The sequence below is a fragment of the Polistes dominula genome, unplaced genomic scaffold (assembly GCF_049000335.1).
Source record: "Polistes dominula isolate Pdom_NZ unplaced genomic scaffold, Pdom_raw_medaka contig_33, whole genome shotgun sequence".
NCBI classification, from domain to species: domain Eukaryota; kingdom Metazoa; phylum Arthropoda; class Insecta; order Hymenoptera; family Vespidae; genus Polistes; species Polistes dominula.
Genome location: NW_028300998.1, coordinates 5,468,333 through 5,493,567, shown reverse-complemented (window position 1 = coordinate 5,493,567; position 25,235 = coordinate 5,468,333). Strand labels below are relative to the sequence as shown.

Genomic DNA, 25,235 nt, shown 5'->3' with positions numbered 1-25,235 from the left:
TAAAAAAAAACTTCCTTCGAAGATGATTATTTATTATACTTGTTGGCCCTGTATACGCATCATGACCGAGATAAAATATACATCCTGGTATTTAAATATCTAAAAGAAAAAATATTACCTATGTGTAAGCTCTTTTATAAATGTTAGGAAAAAAAATAAACTATATGCAATTGTTATTAAATAAATATTGAAATAAAAATAACCTAAGAATCGTGTTTTATTCATTTATATATACCAAAACATTTGCCACCATATATTACATTTTTATGAAATTAAATTCAAAATCAATGTTACCACATGCGTACAATAATTACACATTTTCAAATGCAAATGTTGCAATTGTGTAAACATACGTGACGAAAAAGTATTGAATCCGACGTTTAAATTTCGTTCCGTCAAATTCATACTTTTATTTTCGAAAATAAAAATTTAACTTGCTCAAAACTTGTATCAAACAGCTCTCGTACATTGAACAAACTACGATTTGTTTGGGTCGTGTTAGATTAAATTCCAAATTTAATTTTTGTATTAAAAATAAATGTATTGAGTTATCATGTAATTTACGTGTATTGAAAAGGGTTGCAAATCATAGGGCGGAAGACACAAAAAAAAAAGAACAAGATGAGGGGTCTCGTAAAGACTCTCGAAAGAAGTTCAAAATGGTGACTACAGCAATACCCAAGGAATCTCGAATCTAACCGTGTAGAATTTATTCTCGTATATGGCAAAATCAGAAAGTAGCTCTCGATGTTGCCGCGACGCAGAGGCCAAACAAGGGAAAAGATCGAGAAGGCACGTTCTCGACTCTCATTCGAATCGATAGAACACTGACACGTTCCAAACCCCTCCTCCTACCCCGCCACCAACCACCCACTCACCCATCGACATCCTATCATCTTTCTTTTCGAATATGTTTTTGTGTGTTTTCTTCATTTTTCACATTTGTTTAGGGGGGGGGGGGAGACTCCTATTTTCTTCTTCTTTTTCTTCAATGAAGATCAAAAGCCCCTAGGATAAAGTCAACTGTGTGTGTCTCTTGGTGATATTTCAAACTTCTGATTAGAATTTCAATTTTACGCGTTGTGTGTTTGTAATTTCATATGAAGAAAATTGATTTATAATTTGAAAAGAATTTTAATTGATTTTAAATATCATTTGAAGAGGAGGAAAGGTGAACTTTTGAAGCACCCTATAATTTTCTACGATCCCTTCGAATAGATCGATCACGATATATTATCGTCCCGTTAAATCTCCTTGTAATCGGTATTTCAAATGGCCTTCAAACGAGTCACTTTCCAATAGGTGATCGATAAAAGGAATGCAGAAGACCGTGATAACGTTATGTCCTTTTCGAGTTAATCCTAATACAAATATGGCATGAGAAGGATCCTTGACAAATTATTCAAACCGAGATTGTGAGATATATTTTTTCCAATTTAATAAATACACAATTACAAAGATTTTTCAATTTTTTTTTTTTTTTTCATCATTAATTCGAACTATCGAAAAAATAAGATCATTAGATCAAAGAAATGTTTGTATTTTTTTATTTACATAAGAGATAAGAAGAATGGAATGAGATGACTTTGTCCAGGTTGATAAGTAACAATCATTTTTGGATTTTTTTTTTATGGAAAAGTGAATCGTTTCATGTATAAATGACGACGACGATGGTTTGTTGGTTGGTTGGTTGCGTGAGTTAGTATGATAACTTCTTCGTTTTCGCAGTCATACTCATTAGTAATCTTGGTGCATCGTGATGGAAGTGAATGCAATCGTACCTTTAACGGGAAGAAATCACGCGTGCACGCGACTCGTCGTTGCTTACGCGCATGCAATGAGAATGCCGGCTTTTTCTTTTACCGAATAACGTTGTGTGTTGTTCGTGCAAAGAATTGTTTTCTTTTTTTTCCCCCCAAATACTTTAATCAATATTTGAAATATTTTCTATTATTCAATAATTTATTTGTAATATTGTTTTTCATAATATAATATCTTAAGATAATTTTTCTTTTTTTTTTTTTAAATTAAAACATTAAACATTTGAAATAATTTCAAATTATTTTGGAAATTTTTTTTTATTAATATTATTGCTTATTACGTATCTTTTATTTGTCATTTTATTTGTTGTCAAGAATTTTAAAATATATTATTATTATTATTATTATTAATATTTTGTTGTTGTGATTTCTGTTAATGTTGTTAACAATGTCCAGTCGTTCAATAAATAAAATTAGAAATTTTTAAATAGAATTATAAATGTCGGAAAAGATAAGAGAAATATTTTTGTTCTAATTAAAATTCCAACATATCTTATTGGTAAAGCTAATCCATATGATAGAGAACGCAAAGAACGCAGATGGTAAAACCTAAAGAAAGGCTTGCAAAGTAGGTCGACGGAGGGATAGCTAGGATATAGAATTTCCTCGATGAATAATAGCTGCGTTAACGTGTAGCTCGTAAGCCGATACGGTAGCACGATTCTTTTCAAATGAAAAATCACTATACCGATGGATAATACACTCCCGAGTTAAAGTAGAAGATTATATTATATCAAATCTTAAACTAATTATTTCCCAAATATCATTAATTCCTATCACAAATTTATTTTATTTTCCATTTCAAAATTTTACCGATCTATCATAAGATTGGTTAATCAATCAATTATCTAAAGAATACTCTAATCAATCTACAGTCAATAAATATGTTACTAGAATTATTATTAATAAACTTATAATTGTAATTATTATTTTATTTTACATGTTTATCATAAAATTATTAATATCACTAATCGATTAATCGAATATTAATGTTTTGATTATTTTCGATACAAATTTTTGCGGTTCATTATCTGAGATTGGTTAAATTATTATCAATAAAAAGAATAATTGAATGAATCATTTTACTTGAAATTGTTAAAATCATTTAAAAACTAATCAATTAACCTAAAAGCAATTTGTTCATTATTCTAAATTTATATTTTAATGGGATGTCATCTGATTGGTCAAATAATTGAGTTTTCAAATGGATAGTTACTCTAGTCAATGTAGAATTAATTTTAAAATAATAATTATTACTACAGTTAGAATGAATTCCTTTCTTTTTATTTTTTCTTAATTATTTTTTAATTTACATTTTAATGTGTTGTTGATTAAATGAATTTCCACAAAATGATTAGCCTGATCAACACAAAATCATCAATTTGAATGTTCTTTATTGTTGCCCCATTAGAATTTTATTTTTATGAGAAAATAATGTTTTCTTAGGTTTTAATAAATGAGAATATTATTTCTTTCAAAATGATTGACACAATGTCTCTGAAAAGGAAAAAAAAAATGAACGAACACGACTATCAAAGCAGAATGGAATTTCTTCAATGAACGATCTTGTGGCGGGTGAACGGGTGTGGCATAACCGCCTCTGAGATATGTCCTACATACATATGTACATATTTAAATACATATATACATTATATAAATATCTACATAGACATTTATTTCTACATGTTAGTCAGTCTTTAAACTTATAAGCATGCAACAGAATAGATATTACAATGATTACTAACATTTATTTTCCAAAATTCTTTTAACTTAATGAAATTCGAGTCACACATTATAAACCAAGATTTATTTATCTACTTTTTATACGTAATGTTTTATTTTTATTTCTTTATCTTTTTTATTATCGCAACAATTAAATATTAAATGTTAAGTCATCGAAAAAAAAGAAATAATAAGGAAAAAGAATTATAAGAATTTGAAAAAGAAATATTTTACAAGAATTTATATGTGCATGAACATTTGCATATGACAAAAGATGATTATTATTATCAACTCTTTGAAATATAAAATTGTAGAAAATAAAAACTTTCATGTTGCAAGCAAATTGTATTGTTTTAATTTAACAAAATAACCTTTTTTTTATTGTTAATAATTAGATAATTATATATAAGTATTACATAAAATATACATAAGTACAAAAAATTATTTAATTATTTAATCATAAGATAAGACCAAAATATTATCTCAACATTGTGATTCAAAAAGTTGCAATTTTTTAAAGTAGTGTGTACAAAATATTCTATTATATATATATTGGACTATTAAAAATATAATATGCTTTAAAACTATACTATGCTTCAAAAAATAAACGAGGAACAACATTTAAACATTAACAATAATACAAATTAACATAAAACAAGATAACGTGTGTCTCGAGAAATATTTCAGAAAATAAAAAGACAAAAATTTGAAAATTCCAAAAAATAAGAAATAAAAAATAAATGAAAACAAAAGACATTTGAATAAAATTGAAATAAAATAAAGATAGATTTTCAAGATGTAATGTAAATAAAAAAAAAAAAAAAAAAAAAAAACAAAGAGATAGGCAGGTAAAGAGTTGCTATCATCATAGCCACTTTTAGAAACGCAGTGTCTCTACACGCCCTAGTAGTCTCTCTGCGTGACATCAGCTGACTCTTACTATCTCTATCTTTCTTCAATATATGCCACCAGTAAATAACTCCTTCTCTTTCTAACTCATAGTAAAATAAGCGTGGCGCCGCAAGCACAAGAGAAGAGAGAAAGAGAGAGAAGAAAGATCTATTGTCACTGAGAATGATTGTCCTGGAGTCTCTCTCTCTCTCTCTTCTCTCTCTCTCTCTCTCTCTCTCTCTCTCTCTCTCTCTCTCTCTCTCTCTCTCATGCGAACGATGACGAATCGTCCTGTTTGTAACGATGATGACCCTAAGCTAGAATCGTTACTTTGATCGAGTATACTCATCTCAAAAGTAAGTAAGTATATAGTTGCAGTTTCTCTTTCTATCTCTCTCTCTTATTTTTTCTTTTATTTTCTTTTTCTCTCAACCTTCGAGAAAATAATTCTACCGTGAAAAGAATCAAATGATTACTAACGAGGTCGAACGAAAACTATTAGCGATTATACGTATATGTATATTTTTACTCGTTAACAAAATGACATGGTTCTCTTTATATACTTTCTAATATAACGATTGAAACTATTGGGTTGGCAACTAAGTAATTGCGGACTTTAAATAAGAATGAAAATTGAACATTTTTGCTTAAAAATATAAGTCTATTCAATTAGATACTGTCCATTTTTGTTAATAACCTTTTGTCATCGGTCAGGCAGTGTCATAATGGCACGTTTATAAAATTTCTTATCTTAGCTATCAAAAAACAGAATTAGGTGTAAAATAAAATCCGCAAAGACTTAGTTGCCAACCCAATATTAGTTCTTTTCTTTTTTCTCTTTAACAATTATTGTAAATGGAAATAAAATGGTTCATTTGAGATTTGAATTTGTATCTAACATTGAAATATTGAATTTTTTGTCAAGGAGTTGATTCGAAATATTTATTTTTAAAATGTTTGCCTTAACTCATTTACCTTTCAAGTAGTATTAGAATAAAAGTTAAAAAAAAAAAAATACGTATAACATGTCTACGAGTTAAATATAGTAAAAGAAAAAAATAATATAAAGTTTCAATTTAGGATTGGGAAAAATATTTGCTCAATTAAAAAGGAATTACTAAGAGATTTAATTATTAAATATAATATCTGATATAATTATATCAGATTCTCTAATCTTTCAATTTTTAGTATAATATAATCTATTTATAATGTTTAACATTAAAACAAAATATATAGTAACACTAATTGCAAAAATAATTAAAAAATAATCGTAAATGAGAATATAAATTTAAAAAATATCTTCAACGTTATGTTAAATTAAAAAAAAAAAAAAAAATAAGTAAGAAGAGGGTGTAGAGGGAAAATGAGGAACTCATTGTAAGAGTATTGATAATGATTACGTAATAAAAAAAATGTATATATAAAGAAGATGATTAAACTGATTGTGAGTATTGAAAATAAGGTTTGGTCACACGAAGGTAAAAAAAAATAAGTTGAAGAACATAATTCTTGTTCGCATTACTTTAATCGCTTCCCGTGATTGAGAGGGCCCAACATTTATATATATATATATATATATTGTATGTAAAGTACTTATTTACTTACCTACCGCAGGTATCATTCTTCCTGCCTCATTTACAACTAATCGATCTCATAGTTTCTCGAGGACATTAGTATGATGGTATGACTAGAATGATATCTTTCTATAGGCTACTTTAATTGATTCAAAATCGTTATACAATTCGATTTCTTAAGAAAAATTTCTATTTCATTTCATCAAGGTGGTGGTGATGTGTTGACGTTCGTTAGATCGTTCGAAGGATACAAAATAAATGAAGAAGAATGTTATCAAAGAAGGAAATAAAAAAAATTTTCATTTATTTTTCTACCCAGCATTTTTTTAAGATAAAACTTGGATTGTTTTATGCGATAACGGTTTATCAGTTAACTTATTACTAACAGTCAGTGACTTACCAATAAAAGAACGGGAAATTAGTTTCATAATGGTTGAGTCGTTTAAAAGGCGCCCTGATGTCTTTTATAAATCTATAATAAATTGATAGTAATTGAAAAAAATGGAAATAAAATGAAATATTCTTAATACTTAGGAATGTTTGATCAACCCAATAAAAGATTTTTAAAAAGTAATTAATAATTAGAAATATTTCAAAAACCTATTACAAAATGTTCCAATAATTTAAATTATTTTATTTTTTTTTATTCGAACTTGATCAACAAGAATAACAACAACAACAACAACAATAATAATAATAATAATAATAATACTAGCTCAATTTTGACGACGACTACTACCATAAAAATTTCACAATTAAAATAAAACTCCTTGTAGAGAATCCTGCGGATAGGATTTTTATGTGCAATCATAGAAAAAAAAAAAAAAACAGAAATAGTAAGAAAAGGAAAGATCGAAGGTAGTTTAAAAAGTACATTTGTGTTTGTTCGTTTTACTCTGGCCTAAGTTCGGGTCACGGTAATTGCATCGTCAGTAATTCCGTAATGTCGGCAACCACACCAAGTAGGCACCAGTGTGTCTATGTATGTGTTTGTTTGTAAGTACATTAACGTGTAAAGAATTATGGTTGCGTCAGCTATAAGGAGAGTCGTTATTAAGATTTACCGAGAGAGAGAGAAAGAAAAAGATCGTCTTGAAGTTGAGAGGATCGGTCGCGCCTTCGAAGGAATCAACAACGCCTTTGAACATGCGATACGCTCGAACCATCAATGAGATCATCGATGTCATAATCGAAAGAGACTGCAAGCCCTGACACGAATCAGAATATCACGATCCTACGCCGTCTAATATTATTTCACGACTTTTCCTATTAAATAAAATCTATGAAAAATAAAAACACAAAAATCAAAACATTTATTTTATCAGTAATTGTGATTGTTTCAAAATAATCATTTATATCAAATAAATTAATACACATTTTTTAGTCAATGATTTCGTAAAGTGAACTCTGATATTTTCAACGAGTTATCAGAATAAAAATTAAATATCGTGAATAAATATCATTTATTTCGGATTTGATCTAAATATTTATATGAAGTATAGAAAAAAGAAAAAAAATAGAAAATTAATTTAATCATAGCAATAGTAAATTCACTATTATATATATATATATAATATAAATTATTTTTTAATTAAGGTATTATTTAAATTAATATATAAAATTTTATGAAGGTGAGTAGCACTGTGTTATTACATTTTTTAATTAATTTGAATACAATAATCGTTATTATATATATATATATACAAAAATAGTTTTAAAAAAATAGAATATTTTTTTCTGATATACAAAAAAAAAATAGCGTAACAATATTTGAATAAATAATACCAAGGTATAATTCTCTTTTTCAAAAGAATAATTACTTGGACTAAATACTCATGACAAACTCGTGATTCTATAGTTATATAGTGAGAATTAGTATTTGGCTTGGATGTGGTCTATAAAACTGAAGGGGTGGGGGGAGGATAGGAAAAGCTAGTGGAACGTTATGCGGATGTTGTATGCAAGCGTCAACCAGTCTCTCTCTCTCTCTCTCTCTCTCTCTCTCTCTCTTGAGCAATTTTTTAAATTATTTTCAAGCTGTGAGTCAAACATACACGTTTGTATTTATAAATCACTCGTGAGAAGCAGAAAAGAGAACTCACGAGATTCTGGGATGCGTATCTATTCCAATAAAATTAAATTAATTCAATTTTTTATTTTAACATTTACTCCCCCTCTCCCGACACATATACACACATACAAGAGGAAAGGGAATATAAATAAAACATTGTAGAAAAAATTGTACAAATATTTTCACGTTCTTAATAATAATTCCTTTTTCTCGTAGAAATCTTTCTTGCATCAACGTTTCCCTTTTTTCCCCTATCTGCCTCAACCTCACCCCATCCCACCCTATCCCATCCGCTTTTACCTTAGTTAAGATCTTTTTTTTCTTCTTCTTCCTTTAAATAGCAGGTAAAAGATCAGAGTCAAAGATCGAGGGATAAAAGCGACTTTCAGGTGCGATTACATATAGCCCCCCAACAGGTTCCATTCATAGTTCCCTCCTCTACAGGGTTTGGTTATAAGTGTGTCGTTGAAAGCACGTGCGTATACATACACTCGCACACATATTTAGACACGGTGCACTCAGTCACGCATATATTCAGGCACAGGTGTTCGAAGGACAAAAAGTTTCGAAGGGATTGAAGCCCACTTTGAGACTTGGGGGGGGGGGGCTTGGATTTCGTGTTAAGGGTAACCGAACCGCATCGATCTTTTCATGGTTCCATAAAAAAAAAAAAAGAATAAAAAGAAAAATGCACCTGCTCGTTAGTTGCTTTCCCACGCAGATAAATATATTGAGGAATGTTAATTTATAATAATTAATATCTTACGTGTACATGTTTGACGTGCAATGGAAATTTGATTGTGAAAAGGATTGAATTTAAAATTAAGAAAGAAAGAAAAAAAAAGAATTTTTCGAGTTGAAGATAATTCGAGCATGACGGTCTCGACGATGATTATCAAACAACAGCTTGATACTATTTGTACTTTTGACATGAATGAGAGAAAGCATTATGTCGTAGAGTTATCTCGAACAAACACGAACAATCTTCAGTAGTTCACGAAACTTGTATAGAATACCTGATATATATGCATGTGTGTGTGTATTTTCCTATCTCTGGCAATGAGTACAAATATCTGAGAGATAATTGACTCTATCTACTATCTAGCTATCTAGATATCTAGCTAGTTATCTCTCTGGTTCTATCTACTTCAAACAAATTAGTCGAATCATTTGACCGATTTTGAGATGCTATATACATATTTATACTTATACGTATATATATATATTTAAGATTATCGATAAATAATGACATTGTGTAAATAATAATTCAAGTAGCATCAAATAATGAAGAAGAAGTGTCCATATTGAATTACACCCGCCGAATTTTTGTCTCCAAGATACGTGTGAACGGATAAAGTCTTACTTAGCAAATATTGGAAGAAATGTAAGCATATACTATATGTTAGGTAATTATGATAGTGTAATCTCATATAAATTTATTTGATAATATAAATAATTTGGATATGTTAAATAAATGAAGAAATGTATTTTTCCAATTTTTTAAGTTACGTTAATCTACGGAACCTTTTTAAGCATAACTGTGTCTCTATCTTTTGTGTGTTCTTTTGGAAAATAATTTGACTACTCTATTACTATTTTTAAATCTTCAAAGAACTTACATTAGATGTATTCTAAAGTTTAGAAAAATAAGTTTCCTCGAAGCTTTTTTCGGATTTCGATGAAATTGAGAAGATTAGTCAATGTCTGAAATATATGTATATATGCATGTAAGTGTGTTGTGTGCCTTTGCGTGATCCGTTGCACTCATCTCCACGTATTTTTAGATGTTTGTCAGTGTGTTGAAATCCCGTTGGTTATATATATAAATGTATTTATTTTAATAAATTTTGTTTATATTATTTGCCCCGAAATTCATTATTATTTCGTATTCGAATTTTGTATTTAAGAGTATATAAGTCATATGTAATATTATGCTATATTATATTAATTAATATTAAAGTAATAATTAATAAAATACAATCATAAAATATATTAAACATTTATATTCAATATTTACGACTATATATTCCAATAAAATTATAATATAAGTCTGAATTTTTAAAGTACGAGTCGTACATATGCAGTAAACAAGTTTTAGAGTCGCAGAAATTTGAGATAATTATCTCATTAGTATAAATGTTTATAATTGTTATTAATATATAATAATATAATAATAATAATTATTTAATTATATATTATTTTGATATTTATTATATATTATATTATATATCATCTATTTTATTATATATTATTTAATATTATTATATTTAATAATTATATAAATAATTATACAATATGTATTGCATAATTAGTAGTAAGTATTGTATATAATTATATAAGTTATTAATTAAAAAATATAAAATATAATAATATAAAAATATAAGTTAATAATTAAATAATTATATAAATAATTATTAAATATAATAATATATAATAATAATTATTTACGACTTATTAACAGTAAATATTTATTTCGTATTCTTATGAGTAAATGGAAGTAAAGAAAATAAAAAGGGTGGCCAAGAATGAAAAAATTTGAAAAGCCCTTGACATAAGAGCCTTGAATAATTAGTTGAAAGAAACCAAAAAATAAAAAAATAAAAAATTGAATTTTATATATAGAAGATTTTAAAATAAACTTTCGTTAGATTTAAAAGCCTAGAAAATATTCTATCCACGCCCTTTAGTTAATATTTTGATTGTTATTACTTGCAATCAATCTTATTTGTTTCTTTTCGTCTTCTCCTTTTCTCTTCTCAAGAGAAAGAAAGAAAAAAAAAAAAATAGAAAAAGAGAGAACCGGTGCAACCGGTCTCTCCCAATAACGGTTCGTTGTTAAATCGATGATTATTTGAAAAAAATTTACATCTCGTATGCGCCCCTGTCCAGACTCCTCGATCGACAAACTTGATCAACGAAGCGCAACCATATTATATCATGTATAGGCTGCTTTCGATTTTTCTAAAACTCGACACGAGTTAGTATTAAATGTTTTCTTTATTTTTTTATATCACACTCGTTAAAAAAAAAAAAAAATAAAAGTCATAATGTCAGATACAATATTTTCATTTTTATTAATGACACAATTTAATCGATACTTTGATCTTAAAAATGTATTAAAATTGCGTAATGAAAATATTCAAAATGGTGGATAATTTTTATGAACATTTCTACAAATTACTCATTAAATGATAACAAAGACTATTATATTAATTCACATATAACCAAAAAATGTATAATAAAATTTATGCGAAGTAAAAAATTTAAATTTCCTAAATGATTATATTTTACATTTTAATTATATAAAATATATTGGAACGTTTTTAAATTGGAGGAACGTGTAAAGAAAAATTTAAATTAAATAATCGGGGGTGATTGAAATTATAACAATCGATATATCGACATCTTAATTAAAAAATAGATAGTGTAATTACATAATAAAAATATATATACGCTCTGATATTCAGAAAAATCTTTAATCGTTGTAATTAATTGATGCAGTTTAAAATTGAGAATGTTGTTAAAAAAAAAACAAATTAGTTTCAACTTTAATAAATAAGTAAAACTATGTGTGGGTATGAAGTTTTTAAGACCTTATTACACACGTGTCCTTTCACGGATGGGATACCGTTAAAATCGAGCGGTGCTGTTAAAACATGGTGCCCATTGAAGCTTCCACGTAAATACTTCCAAACCTACAAGTTACTGATTTTTTTTTTTAACACTCGAGAGTCGAAAGTTCAATTATTTTTATTTTTACATTGAATTACCAATGAAACATTTTTGTTTCTTATTCTCATATTATTTACATCACACAAAATGTTTTATTAGATTTGATCGATGCTGTCGCCATTTTTATAACCCGCATGGAAACCTAAAACTATCGTCTTTTGTCCCTAATATTGTATAGTAGCCCTTATACTTAGAAATAATTGTACTTGAACAAAAACTTCGTTCAATACTTATTTAATTCGATCGTTAAAAGTCAATAAATTATATCAATTTATTTTATGATTTAATTCACAGTATAAATAATATTAATATGAAACAAATCATACAATTAATTGCCAATCCATGTGAAACTTATATCAATTTACTTTTACCATATAAGTTGATTCAAAATAGCTTAGTTTCGAGAGAAAATTTTTGAAGGGTGGCTTACTTTTGTTACAGATTGTACCCAAATTCCTAAGCTTCATATTTCAAAACCTGATCAAAAACAAAACTATCCTAAGAACTGAATTTTATCTTACGAACGTAGACAATCAATTACATAACAAAGAAATAAAAAAAATATATTAAAATTTATAATAAAGTGATTTAAAAATTATCGTAAGATTACTTATGGGATTATTGGAGCGTGGTTAATTAACATTGATCTTACGAAATAAGAGAGAAGATTTTTTTTTCAAATGAATTCTTTTCCAGCCAATATAAGAACGTGTCTCGTTAACGTTTCTTTTAGAGGATATAAAAAATGAGAAAAATAAGAATAAAAGATAAAATAAGAGAGAAGAAGGATGATAAAATAAAAACGTGCCATTCTTAATGACACGATGTAGACGAGAAAGCGTGCCTTGTCTCTTTCCTCTTCTCATATACACATGTATTTATTATATACACGCGTATAAACTCATACATTCGTATACATATATATATGTATAAATACGTATTGCGAGAGAGGAGACACGATACCGATTGAAATCTTCCTCGACGTGTTTACGAACTCAAAGGAATATAAAATCGAAGGGCAGACAGAAAGATAGAAAAAAAATGAAAGAAAGAGAAAAATATACTTGTTTTTGGTTGAAGAAAATGTTCCTTCCTTTTGGTACTCAACGAAATCGATAAATTAACAAGAAAATTACAAGTTAGTATTACGTACGATTACATTTTGAATTATATTCCTCCTTATGACCGTTTCACAACCCAAAAACGAACCTTTTCTTGTTCTCTTCCTTTTTCTTTTTCTTACCATTAGATTTGTTTCCCTTTTCATTTTTCTTTTACAGACTTCTAGACGTGAGAAGAAAAGTAAATACACGAGGTATGCGTGGGCGAGCACGTATAACGTGAACCGCCATTTTGTAACTAACCTATAAAATACATAGCAAGTAAATTTCCACAGAAAAATGTATAATGTTATTTCTTTTTTCTATTTTCTTTATTCGTTCAATATTATACGGTATAATTAGAAAATCAATATTGATTTATTAATATTTTTCATTATCGTAGAGGTATTATTTTTTCGAAATAAGATGGTTAGTTAAGAGCGGGAAATATGAATTTTCGTCAGAAGAAGTGCCCCTAGTAGCACAAAATATTGAAACATATTGAATACACATGTGTATTTAATATTAAATTAATTAAAATATAAATTTTAAATTATATTAAACATATTAAATTAAATTAATATATATTTATTTAGTATAAAATTAAATTAATTTAATATTAAAAAGACATTAAATCTTTTTTTAATATTAAATACACATGTATTCAATATTTTTCACTATTTTGTGCTACTAGAGGCATTTAACGATTTTTACAATCTATTACATTTATTTATTATTTCTATCTACTAAATAATTGTACATAAGATAGAATATATGATTTAAGAACATATAAATAATTAAACGATCAAACAAAATAAAACTTATAGATAAAAAATTATCAATGTAAATAAGTAACTTTAAAGTTACATCATATTTATAAAGGATTAATGTTCGGTGATATGTTATCGTACTTTCATGATTTTAAAGGAGAATACATAACAATAAAAAAAAGTTATAAGATATCATAGAATATATATAGCCTCGAAACACGAAAGTATCGTATTACTATGTCTTATCGTTACTCACATCAACTTTACCGATCAATCTTTACTCTTTTACATATCTTAAAACATTCTGACACTAACACTAAATAAATAATTATAAAGAAAAACAAAAAGATATTTAAAACAATAGAAAATAATATTTTACAAAATTTCAAATAATCTGACTAGAAAATATAAAAAGAAAACAGAAGGAAATAGAATTAAGAAAACAAAACTAATGAAATATGAAAGAAAGCTTCCCGTTCAGTGTAAACCCTCTCTCAAATTATGGTGTTCCATATGTCATTTGGTAGACTCCCTTGGCGTGATGTGAAATCTTTCGGATTTCATGCCCTTATTTTAAGAAGGCCCAAAGGGCTTTTAACCGCTCCAGCAACTCCACTGGTTTTTCTATCCTGCGTGTGGTAATTTATGAGCATACTATATTCTTTACCCCCGCCATTATCAACGATTTAATGTGTCACATGTGTAAAATTCATAGTTGTGTATGTGTGTTCTTTTCTTTCTTTCTTTACTTATATATTTTATATTCTGTGACTATAATATCTTTTATTTCTTTTTTATGTTTTTTTCCGAGGGAGAAAAATCAAAAATTTCCGCGCCATCTTGTTTCTGATTGCTTATGTTCTTTTATACATTTAAACAGGTTTTTTTTTTTTTTTATACACGGAAGATACCTAATAGAGTTTCTGCATAAAACCTATTTACGTAAGTATGAAATTACGTTAGAGAAAAACACATACACATATATATACTCGTAAATGTTTCACGCCCACATATATCAATGTGCATAGATATATTTATACGTGTGTGTGTGTGTGTGTGTGTGTGTGTTGGAATATGTGCGAAACTTCGGCAGATGAACTTTCAAGATAGAGGATGCGAGGGCGTGTATTCGCGGCAGGAGGGACATGGAGCCATGTTTTACTGGCAATCAGAAATAGAAACGTTTATTCGAGTCGCATATATTTTTTCGACTGAAGCAACACCACAAACGATATTACCTCGAGAGAAACAGAGAAAGAAAAAGATAGATAGATAGATAGATAGAGAGAGAGAGAGAGAGAGTTTCAAAATTCACTATTTTTCTTGAAATTTTGCGCAAGTTTAAAAGAAAGATAAAGAAAGATAAAGAATAATAAAATAAAAGAGAACATCTTGAATCTTCAAAATACGAGATAAATTTTATACTTAACTATCTCTTTCTCTCTCTCTCTCTCTTTTTCTGTGCATTGTTTCATTCTTTCTTTTTGCACCGAAATAGAAAGTTAAATATAAATACAGGATACGCATCGAAAAGTTTCTAAATGAATTATCAAATTAATTTTGAGCTTGAAATTTGAACAATTCTACATAAAAAAAAAAAACAAAAACAAAGAAAAAATTAGAAATAAAACTAATCAATTTTGAAAACGTCATATAAAATTGTTTAACACTACTCTTGCTAATTTGATAATCATTTCAACAAATAATTTCAACTTACACATAACCAAAGTTATTAAACAAAAATTCTTTTTTTCGACTAAATGAATGAGATTTTTACAATGTCGAGAATTGGAAAGTAAAAGAAGAACAATAAAAATCAAGAAAGTGTTACCGCCCTTTTTTCTCGTACAAGGACGAACAAGAGATCGTGCGATCGTTGGCCCCTTGTGTATTTTTCTGTCTCCTTTAGAAGGACATGCCGGATATCTAAAAAATGCATACGTGTAGCTTCTGCTCGAAAAGAATACGCGTTTGCTTTCACGATGACTCGTCGAGTTTGTTTTTTTTATTTTTTTATTTTTCGTTTTTAAAAGATCTACGCCCAGTCATAGAGCAAAATCATTTGAGTTTAATTAAATATTACGAATCAGCACGTTCATATGACGAAGTAACTAAAATTTATTTAGAACGAGATTATTTAGATGATATTTAGATTTTAGATTTTATAATTAGAACAATATTTGACCTTTTATTTCATTAAATGTTGACGTGTGTGTGTGTGTGTGTGTGTGTGTGTGTGTGTGTGTGTGTGTGTGTGTGTGTGTGTGTGTGTGTGTTTATGTGTAAGTGTATCATAATTGTAAAAGTACAACTAATAACAAAAATTATTACAATCTATTACGTAATATAAATAATTTTAATCTAAGATAAATTAATTTTTTATAATATTTTTTTAAATTATTGTTAATGATTTGTTATCAGCGCATACATATAATATATGCTACATTATTGAATTAGATTTTTGCATAAAATTATCTTCTGTTCGCTTTTATTATCAGCTGCAAAATATGTTCTATATAATATATTATTAAATATATTGCAGTATCAAATCTCATTATTAATAAAAAAAAAATCTCACAATACGACAATCATTTATATATAATAAACATATCATATTTTTATTTTGTTAAAATTAAATCCACTCCAAATGTAAAAGTAAGTATATGAGAAAAAATTTATTAAAGTGTCGAATTTCACTAAAAAAAAAAAAAAATAAAAAAAAATATATGAAACGATGAAACAAGCGATAACATTATATTTCAAACCCTAAATATGCATACACCTAAATATATAACATTTATCGAAATTCGTGAGCATTCAGTCGGGCGTTTTAAATATATCAAACGATCGAAAGTTTTACGAGAAGTCTGGTTGGTCTCCCATTTAAATATATATATCGACGCCTGGTATATTTACACATGCACGCGCACACACACTTCCATGCAGTGTTATCCAAAAGTCACATTTTCATCGTCGCGATGTAAAAAATAACGACGACGATGACGACGATGACGATGACGATAATAATGACGAGGACGAATACGACGAAGATGACTTCGGCGTTTACCGAAGTTGACCGATCAAAGCCGAAGCGTGATATGGGAATTGTTGTGGTTTTTTAGTATACCGAAGCGTGCACGCGTCCACGAGATGATACGAAAGACTTCGGTTACTGCAATATGGTGGGGTTAAAGAGTAAAAGAGAAAGAAAGAGAAAGAGAGAGAGAGAGAGAAAGGAGCACACGTTTGCCTCTTGGAAAAGAGCATGGCGAGCTCTTGGAAACGGAGACGACGGCTGGAGGATTCCTTTCACCCTTCTCTTAAAGTGCGTGTAGTAAGTTAGAAAGAAAAAGAGAATGTGTTCAGATAGAAGAAGAGATGAGAAGAAATCGTCGAGTATATATGTAAGAGAAAGAGAAAGAAAAAAAAATAACTATATAAATATGTGTATAAAGCTTGTTTCATATCTATATACATGATAAATGAATAACTTGCCACGCTCGCGTCCACCATTTTACAAACCATAATTCGATCCTTTATTATATTTGTCCATTTTTCTTTTTGTCATTTATTAAATGTGGATTCACCGAAATAAGACATTGGCACGTATCCAAGTATTTTCTGGATGTATAATATCCAACTTTCTTAAATTCGTTTCAAATTACATTATGAAATTGTGTTCACAGATCGTTTTATGTCGTATTAAACACATTTGTTGATTTATTATTTGAAACATATGAAAACATAGATTATGATAATATTTTAAATATGTAAAAACTTTTAACGTTTAATGTCCGAAATATTAAATAATTAATACAAATTAAAGAAGAGAGATCAAATGTAATTTGTATAAAAGGGGGGTAGGTAAAGTTTGTAGATAAGGGGGTTCACGTTGTGAGGGATGCTTAAAGTTGTGGTAGACAGCAGTGCCAAAGTAGCACGAGTTCCGTTCTTGGATACCGCGTTCCGTGGATCGAGCTACAGGTCAAACTGGTCGGTCATCGACCCTCGTAAAACCCTTAAGGGCTACAAACCACCATGATATTCTTCTCTCCCTTTTCTTTCTCCCTCTTTTTTTTACTCTGTCTCTTTTTCTTTTTCTATCCCTCTCGAAAAACAGGTTAAACTCTACGCCCACGTAAGTTGCTTGGGGAATGAAGCAACCGTAACGACGACAACGACAACGACAACGACGACGAAGACGAAGACGACGACAACGAAATGGGGCCGAGAAAGAAACAGGGAAAGAAAGAGAGTAAGAGAGAAAGATTACGCGGACTGTTACTTTCTGGCAAGGAAATGGTAGCGTTAACGACACCGACGCGTTGCAAACGTAGCCCAAGGTCACAATGATCCGATTTAGTTTCGTGACAATGAGAAATTTTCCTCTATCTATCTTTATTAGAAAAATACACGAAAATAAATATTTTTTGTTAATCGAATAAACAGGACAAAAATTAAATCTTTGGATACTAATTTGCTTTAATAGATACCCTAGTAACACAAAATATTGAAAAATATTGAATGCATGTGTATTTAATATTAAAAAGACATTAAATCTCTTTTTAATATTAATTACACATGTATTCAATATTTTGTGCTACTAGGGTACGTTTAATTTGATTTTTATGATTAATAATATTGTAGAAAAATAACAAAGTGTGTTACGCGACATAAATCGACGATGTTCGATAAAATTGATTTTGTAGATTTTTTTTTTAACCGAATTTCTTATTCTTTTTGTTTGAAATTGGCAAAATAATTATAAACGCGTATGTACGTGAGTTACATTTGAATTTTTGGAAAATAAATTAGATTTGAAAGAAATTCGTTAGAAACTATTCAAACGATTTGAAAGCACATTTTCTCGAATGAATTATTCCGTGCTGGTTTTAATAGCGTACATGCTTGCACGCGCCCCTCGACACCGTTACCACCATCATTCCATTACCACTTGGAAACGTTGAGTCTCGGAGTTGTGTGTGTCGCCTTCTCTCTTTCTGACTTTTAGGTCAATACGCGCTATTTGGTTTTTGTTTTGTCGATGCCATTTAAACCGTACCCTTTTAAACGTTGCCAAGAAATACTTTTAAAGGAGAGACACTTTTTAAAACGACTCTTTGCTAACTCGAATCAGTCAATTTTTAACATTCGTAATAGTGTGACTCAATGTACTTTTAATTACAATCAAAATTTCTTAGATAGGTTAAATATTCTTTGATTATTTTAAAAATTAATTATTTTTACTTATTTGTAGACTTTTATAATTAAACTTCTAATTAAACAGAATTAGGATTTTAACACTAGATATACCAGATCATAATGGCGACTGGTCGGGCCATTTTAATTCAAAATTTCTACTTTATGTAACATTTGATTTCTATAAGTAATTAAGCGTTTTGTTATTTAAAAATGTCTATAAATCCATTTATCTATTAATATTATTATTGTTAAACATTTTGTATTTTTTAAGAGTAAATAAAGACTGGAAGCCTCAAAAAGCATTTCTTTTATACACCAGTCATTTCGACTAGTGTGGTAGAAATAAGTATACTGAAAATGGTGGTATATCTAGTGTTAATCAAATTACAAGTCATCGATTAGAATTAGCCTAGAAAGTTTAGAAAAAAAAATAAAAAGGGAAATTAATTTTTCAAATCACCTAGAAACTTTTAGACCCAACTCCGTATATACGTGTCTGAATATAAAATATATTTTGAATTTTTTTCTTCTCCTTTATCAAATATCATGTTGATACGAAAATTCGACGAAAAGTTCCTTTCAGAGGTTAGAACGGTATCTGCCATGTGAAAAAGCATTCTTGTAAACGCGCAGAATCTACTTCGCACTCTAATTTTAGACTCGATTCGTAACCACGCACGAACGTTTCGATGTACCGTACTACACCTTCTGCTAACTTTACGAACGAGCACGCGTAATGTTCAAGTTTTCTTTTTTACTTTTTGTTTTTCGTTTCAAGATAGAAGGCCAACAAATATACGTTTCTAAAAAAAAGAAAAAAAAAATGTTAAAGAAATTTCATTAAATGGAATAACAAATAATATTTCGATATTAAAACAATAACAATTTGCAAAAAATGTACAATAATTGACGGTCCGATATTATCTGAAAATAAATTTTTCGAGAAGGAGATACTCGACACAAATTTCTTTCTGTTTTTTTTTTTTTAAAGGTGGAAATGCATTGAAGAAAGAAACGAGAAACCAAATGGATTTCACGGAAAAAGATGTGAAGATAAGAAACATGGCAAGGCAACTCGTTGTTACAAAGCGAGTCTGGAAGAATAATTTCGTTTTGCAGTGAGGCTTTTATAAGACCGGCATATGGCGTTGACGCCGACGACAACGACGACGACGACGACGACGACGAGAATGGCGATGAAAAGTTTAGTGGAGGCGTTTAGGCATTTCCTTATTTAGAATGCTGCAAAAGTAATTATATTTGCTTGATCCTAATCCGAAACAAAAAAAAAACACAAAAAACATGATCGAATGAATAATTGAAAATATTGGTCAATTATTATAACGCGCGCGCGCGTTGGTATTTTCTGTATTATATAATTACAATTGTCTAATATTTGGTTACTTACATACAATGTAGAAATGTTCACTTAAATATGATAATAAAAATAGTAATAAAAAATATAAATATACTTCGTAGATCATCTTACAAAAATAATGTCGAAAGTTAAAGTCAAAACTGATAATAAAACTGCTGATAAAAAAAAATTCCTTCAATATACTAATCCATTTACTTGGGCTATAAAATGGCTATAAAAATTAATCCAAATGCCATTTCGTTCTACAATTTTCTATCGTAGATTAAAATTAAAAAAAAAAAAAGAAGACAATAACAGAGGCAGAGAAATCCTAGAAACCGAAATATTTGTCGACAGCTAACTATTTGGGTGACTCGTGAATTACAATGCCGCCGACGAGTGTGCTAAAATCGTCCTACTATGAAATTCGGAACAAAGATACGGGCTGCTGTGGTACTTTATTCGAGAAAATAAAAGAGAATTTTCTCTCTTCTCTTCTCTCTGGCATGTTTCAACTGTTATTGCAAACAAAACGTTTAACCGTTGTGCGCGCGACACAACGCTACCAGCATAGGGCCCCGCTGTACCCACCACCATCTTTGAAACTTTTCGATGCTTGAATCATCGGGTGAAAATAGCTAACGATCCCTGATTACGACCACGATCTCTTCTTCTATCATCATATTTATCTTTGGGTACATCATTTAAAGCAAAAATGATATTTAACTTCACTAAATACTAACACGACTTTTCTGCAAGATCTCGGAACTAACAATAAGCCAACTTTTGACTCACTTTTATAATAAAATGATAATATTCAAATATTTTGTACATAAATAAAATATTAGTTTAGTTCATTATTTCAAATAATTTGTCAAAACTGCGTTATTTCTACCATTACAAATATTTGTCAATAATAATTTATATTTCGTATCTACAATGATCGATAAATGCGACAATCAAATTTCAATCTGCAACTTATTTTCTTTCCAAGTTAAACAATTTTTAAAAGAAAAAAAAAATTAGTAAAAATTGTAAACGTCGATAAAAAAAAAGATCCCTATTGTATAATATTCAGAAAATAATTTGGACAGAGCATAATTAAAATAAATTAGGTAGAGGGTGTAAGTATAAAAGTAGACATGAAAGACGGTGTGGATGAGGGAGAAGGGTAGGATCGACAGCAAGGCCAGGAAACATCGATGGCCACTTTTAGTGGCAACGGAAAATAGTCACCAGGTTGCTGACCGCGATTCTTCCGGGCGTAATGCATATGCATGTGCAACGAGAATCATCAACGAATACCATTACCGAAGAGCCAACAATTACAATTGCTAAAGTGGAAACTATCGACAGACATATGTGCTAATATTGTCTTGATCTGCTTCGATGATTTCACACCTCGTGCTTTTTAAATTCGAATATCGAAAGAAGAAAGAGATAAAATCAATTTTAACTGTTTTATAAATTAAAAAAAAATTTAATAAAATGGAGATTCTCAAAATAGTGAAGATATTTAATTAACATATTGTTAAAGTATATGTTAACACTAGATATACCAGACCATAATGGCGACTGGTCGGGCCATTTTAATTCAAAATTTCTACTTCATGTAACATTTGATTTCTGTAAACAATTAAGCGTTTTGTTATTTAAAAATGTCTATAAATCCATTTATCTATTAATATTATTATTGTTAAACATTTTTTGTTATTTTTTAAGAGTAAATAAAGACTAAAAGCCTCAAAAAGCATTTTTTTTATACACCAGTCATTTTGACTAGTGTGGTAGAGATAGGTATATTGAAAATGGTGGTATATCTAGCGTTAATTTAATTTATTACAAAATATCGTTAAGGTTAATTCTAATACAAGTACTTTCTTGAAATTATTTAAACTAAATTACAATAGTTTCTTTAATTATTTTAATAATTATAATTTTGATATTATCTTTTAAAAATATAATTTAATTGTATACGTTAAGATTTAGTAATTTGTAAAATTTCATAACAGAGACGATAATTAATATATAAATTAAACAGTATGAAAGATTTGATTAAAATGCATCGATTTCTAGCAAAGAAAGAATATAAAAATAAATTCAGATTACGTCAAAAGATTAAATCACGATTTCTAAGGAACATCACCAAGTAAAATTTTTTCACGTGGAACGTTGCTTGCATTTCCGGTGACGAAAGAAAGCCATTAGTAACGATTAGTAACTAGCGAACCGTTTGAAAAACCTTTCTCGATGTTACATGTGATTGTACTTGTATTAGTTATCGGCTAGTTAAAACAGAAAAAAAAACAATTGTCGCTTCTTTAAAGTAAACTTCCTTCTTGTCGATTTCGTATGTTCGCCATTCCAAATATTTGAAAACTTGTTAGAATTTCCTAATCCAAACGAATCTTTCACGTTTTTTACTTACATGTACTTTGGTATACACCCCAATTGACTGTTTCTTTTAATAATAATTAAAAAAAAAAAATGTTTATTTTTATTAAATTATATGAATTAAGGAAATGAATATAGAATGGATTACATAAAATAATAATCAACATAAAAACAAAAATGAAAAGTAAAGAGAAAGGTCGAACGCCCCCGCTGATCGAAAGAAATTCCATTCTTTTTTTACAAAAAAAAAAAAAAAAGGAAAAACATGCGAACATGTTGCAGAATGAACGAACGAATGTTTCTTATCTTTCAGCATGAGCTTCCCTCTTACCTCTCTTTACCATTATATTCTCTTGCACGTTCAAAGATTCTCATTTTAAACGACAGATAAGTTACGAGACTTTAGATCGCACGTACAACCAACTTTCAATTACCTCTGTCAATTCCAACTAACGAATACATTTCATTATTTCATTCGGACGAGATCGAATTCATCGACATTTAGTGACAGAAATAAAAATTTTATATTTAATAAATGTTTTAACATAAATTACGTATGCAAGGCTAGTTGTACAAAACCAGTTAGTCAGTCAGTCGTCTGTTATCGACAACAATATTTTTGTTGATTATCCAAGTTAAAAAAAAGAAAAAAAAAACGAAAGTCGACTCTATAGATTCTAGTACATGTTCTGTAATACTAGTCAATCCAGTTGATCATAATTACCAATCGATATTTATGGTGTTCGATATATTTATTATCGATTGGAGGATATGGGATACCTTCGACGACAAAAATTACACGAAAAAATAAATGAAAATTAAATAAGAAATTTCAAATTTGTTAGTAGGAAAATGATAGAACGGAGAAAGTTAAAATTCTTGAAAGATATTAGTTGGATGACGTGTCGCGAGACGATAATTGCAATAACGAGTGGGAGTATCAAAACATTGATAATTAAAATAGAGAGTAAGGGAGAAAGAAAGAAAATAATGAAAGTATGAGATAAAGAAATAATCTCTTACTGTCCACTTTTAAACTCTGGTTATTCAAACAAATTCTTCCGAAACACACATATTACTTCCCCTCTTTTTCCACGATCGAGTGAACATGCTTCGTATCGAAGTGGTTCGAAAGTGGCGCGTCGAGTAACGCTGTGGGAGGTGGGGAGGGGATGGAACCTGTCGAACCAAGATGGCCGCGCACTGGGCCCGCGTCGCCTTCGTCGCGTGGAAAACTTGCAACTCTCTCTCTCTCTCTTTCTTTCTTTCTTTCTTTCTTTCTTTCTTTCTTTCTTTCTTTCTTTCTCTTTATCTTTCTCTTTCTAACGTAAATGCATAAACGAATACTTGGCCGAGTTATTTATCTCTCTCTTTCTTTTTTTTTTATATCGATATTCGTCGAAATTACAGTAGAACGAATTTTAAACTTATTCTTTAAAAATTGTATATATAATTTATTATTCAAATACTTATTATTTCAATAATAAATTTCAATTAATTTTAAATTAACTTTAGAAATGTATTATGTTAATAATTATAATATATATATATTGAATAAAAAAGTATGGATAATACTTTGGAATAAAAAGATGATTAGATTGTTCAATAAGTTAATGCGGTTTTTTTTGCTATTTATTTACTTAGAAAAAAATCGCATGAATTTATGAGACAACTTGATATTACATACATATACGTAAGCATATATACTGCATCTATGTTGCAAGATATACAACATATATATACATATATATTAACACATATATGGCATAAATTATTAATCGCAAATGCGTGGAACAAAGTAAAAAACCTCGGATATATGCTAAGTACGACAATCGATAATATCGATCCTTTCCTTTTGTAGTAGTCATCGACTGATGTAGAATATGCGTCAACTTTAATGCGTTAAAATGTTACACCAAGTAAATACACATCTACACAGTTATTTATATATATATATAACTATAAGAATTGCATCAAAACAAGATTGGAAAGGAAATTTCTCGATTAATCAATTCCTTCGATAAATGATCATTGCCCTTACTCGTCGATTACCATCATCATCATGATGATGATGATCATCATCGTAGTCGTCGTCGCGACGTATTTTGTATATTTTCTTTCTCTTATTCTTTCTTTCTATCTTTCTTTTTCTGAAGTTAGCTGGTAGGTAGGTACATAACCTCTACTCAAGCGAGCAAACAGCCGATGCCGAAGAAGCCGAGCTTCACCGTTCGAGGAAAGGAATGCGACCGCCTTGTTTCACGTTGGAAGCGTGCAGAGCCGCTAGCCAGTACTTGGTGAGTGACTTGGGTGAGGGGTAGGGGGGGGCAGAAAGGAGAAGAAAGGAAGAGAAGAAGAGGTGAACGAAGAAGAAGAAGAAGAAGAAGAAGAAGAAGAAGAAGAAGAAGAAGAAGAAGAAGAAGAAGAAAAGGGGAAGGGGAAAAACCAACGTCGAGGACCTACGGGGAACACAGTGATGGCTTCGAACCTGAAATCGATCTTCTATTTTGTACTTCTAATCTTTTCTCTTTCTTACAATCATAGTAATTCTATATATGTAAATAGTATGTAGGGTAAGTTCATTTAGCACGTAAATGGTAAA

At 29.1% G+C, this 25,235-nt stretch overlaps 1 protein-coding gene across 8 annotated transcripts in view; it reads right to left on the bottom strand.

The window, feature by feature from the left end:
- The window catches only part of how (protein held out wings), a 59,379-nt gene that overhangs the window by 29,186 nt on the left and 4,958 nt on the right, over positions 1-25,235 (bottom strand). The gene's annotated exons all lie outside the window — the stretch shown is intronic.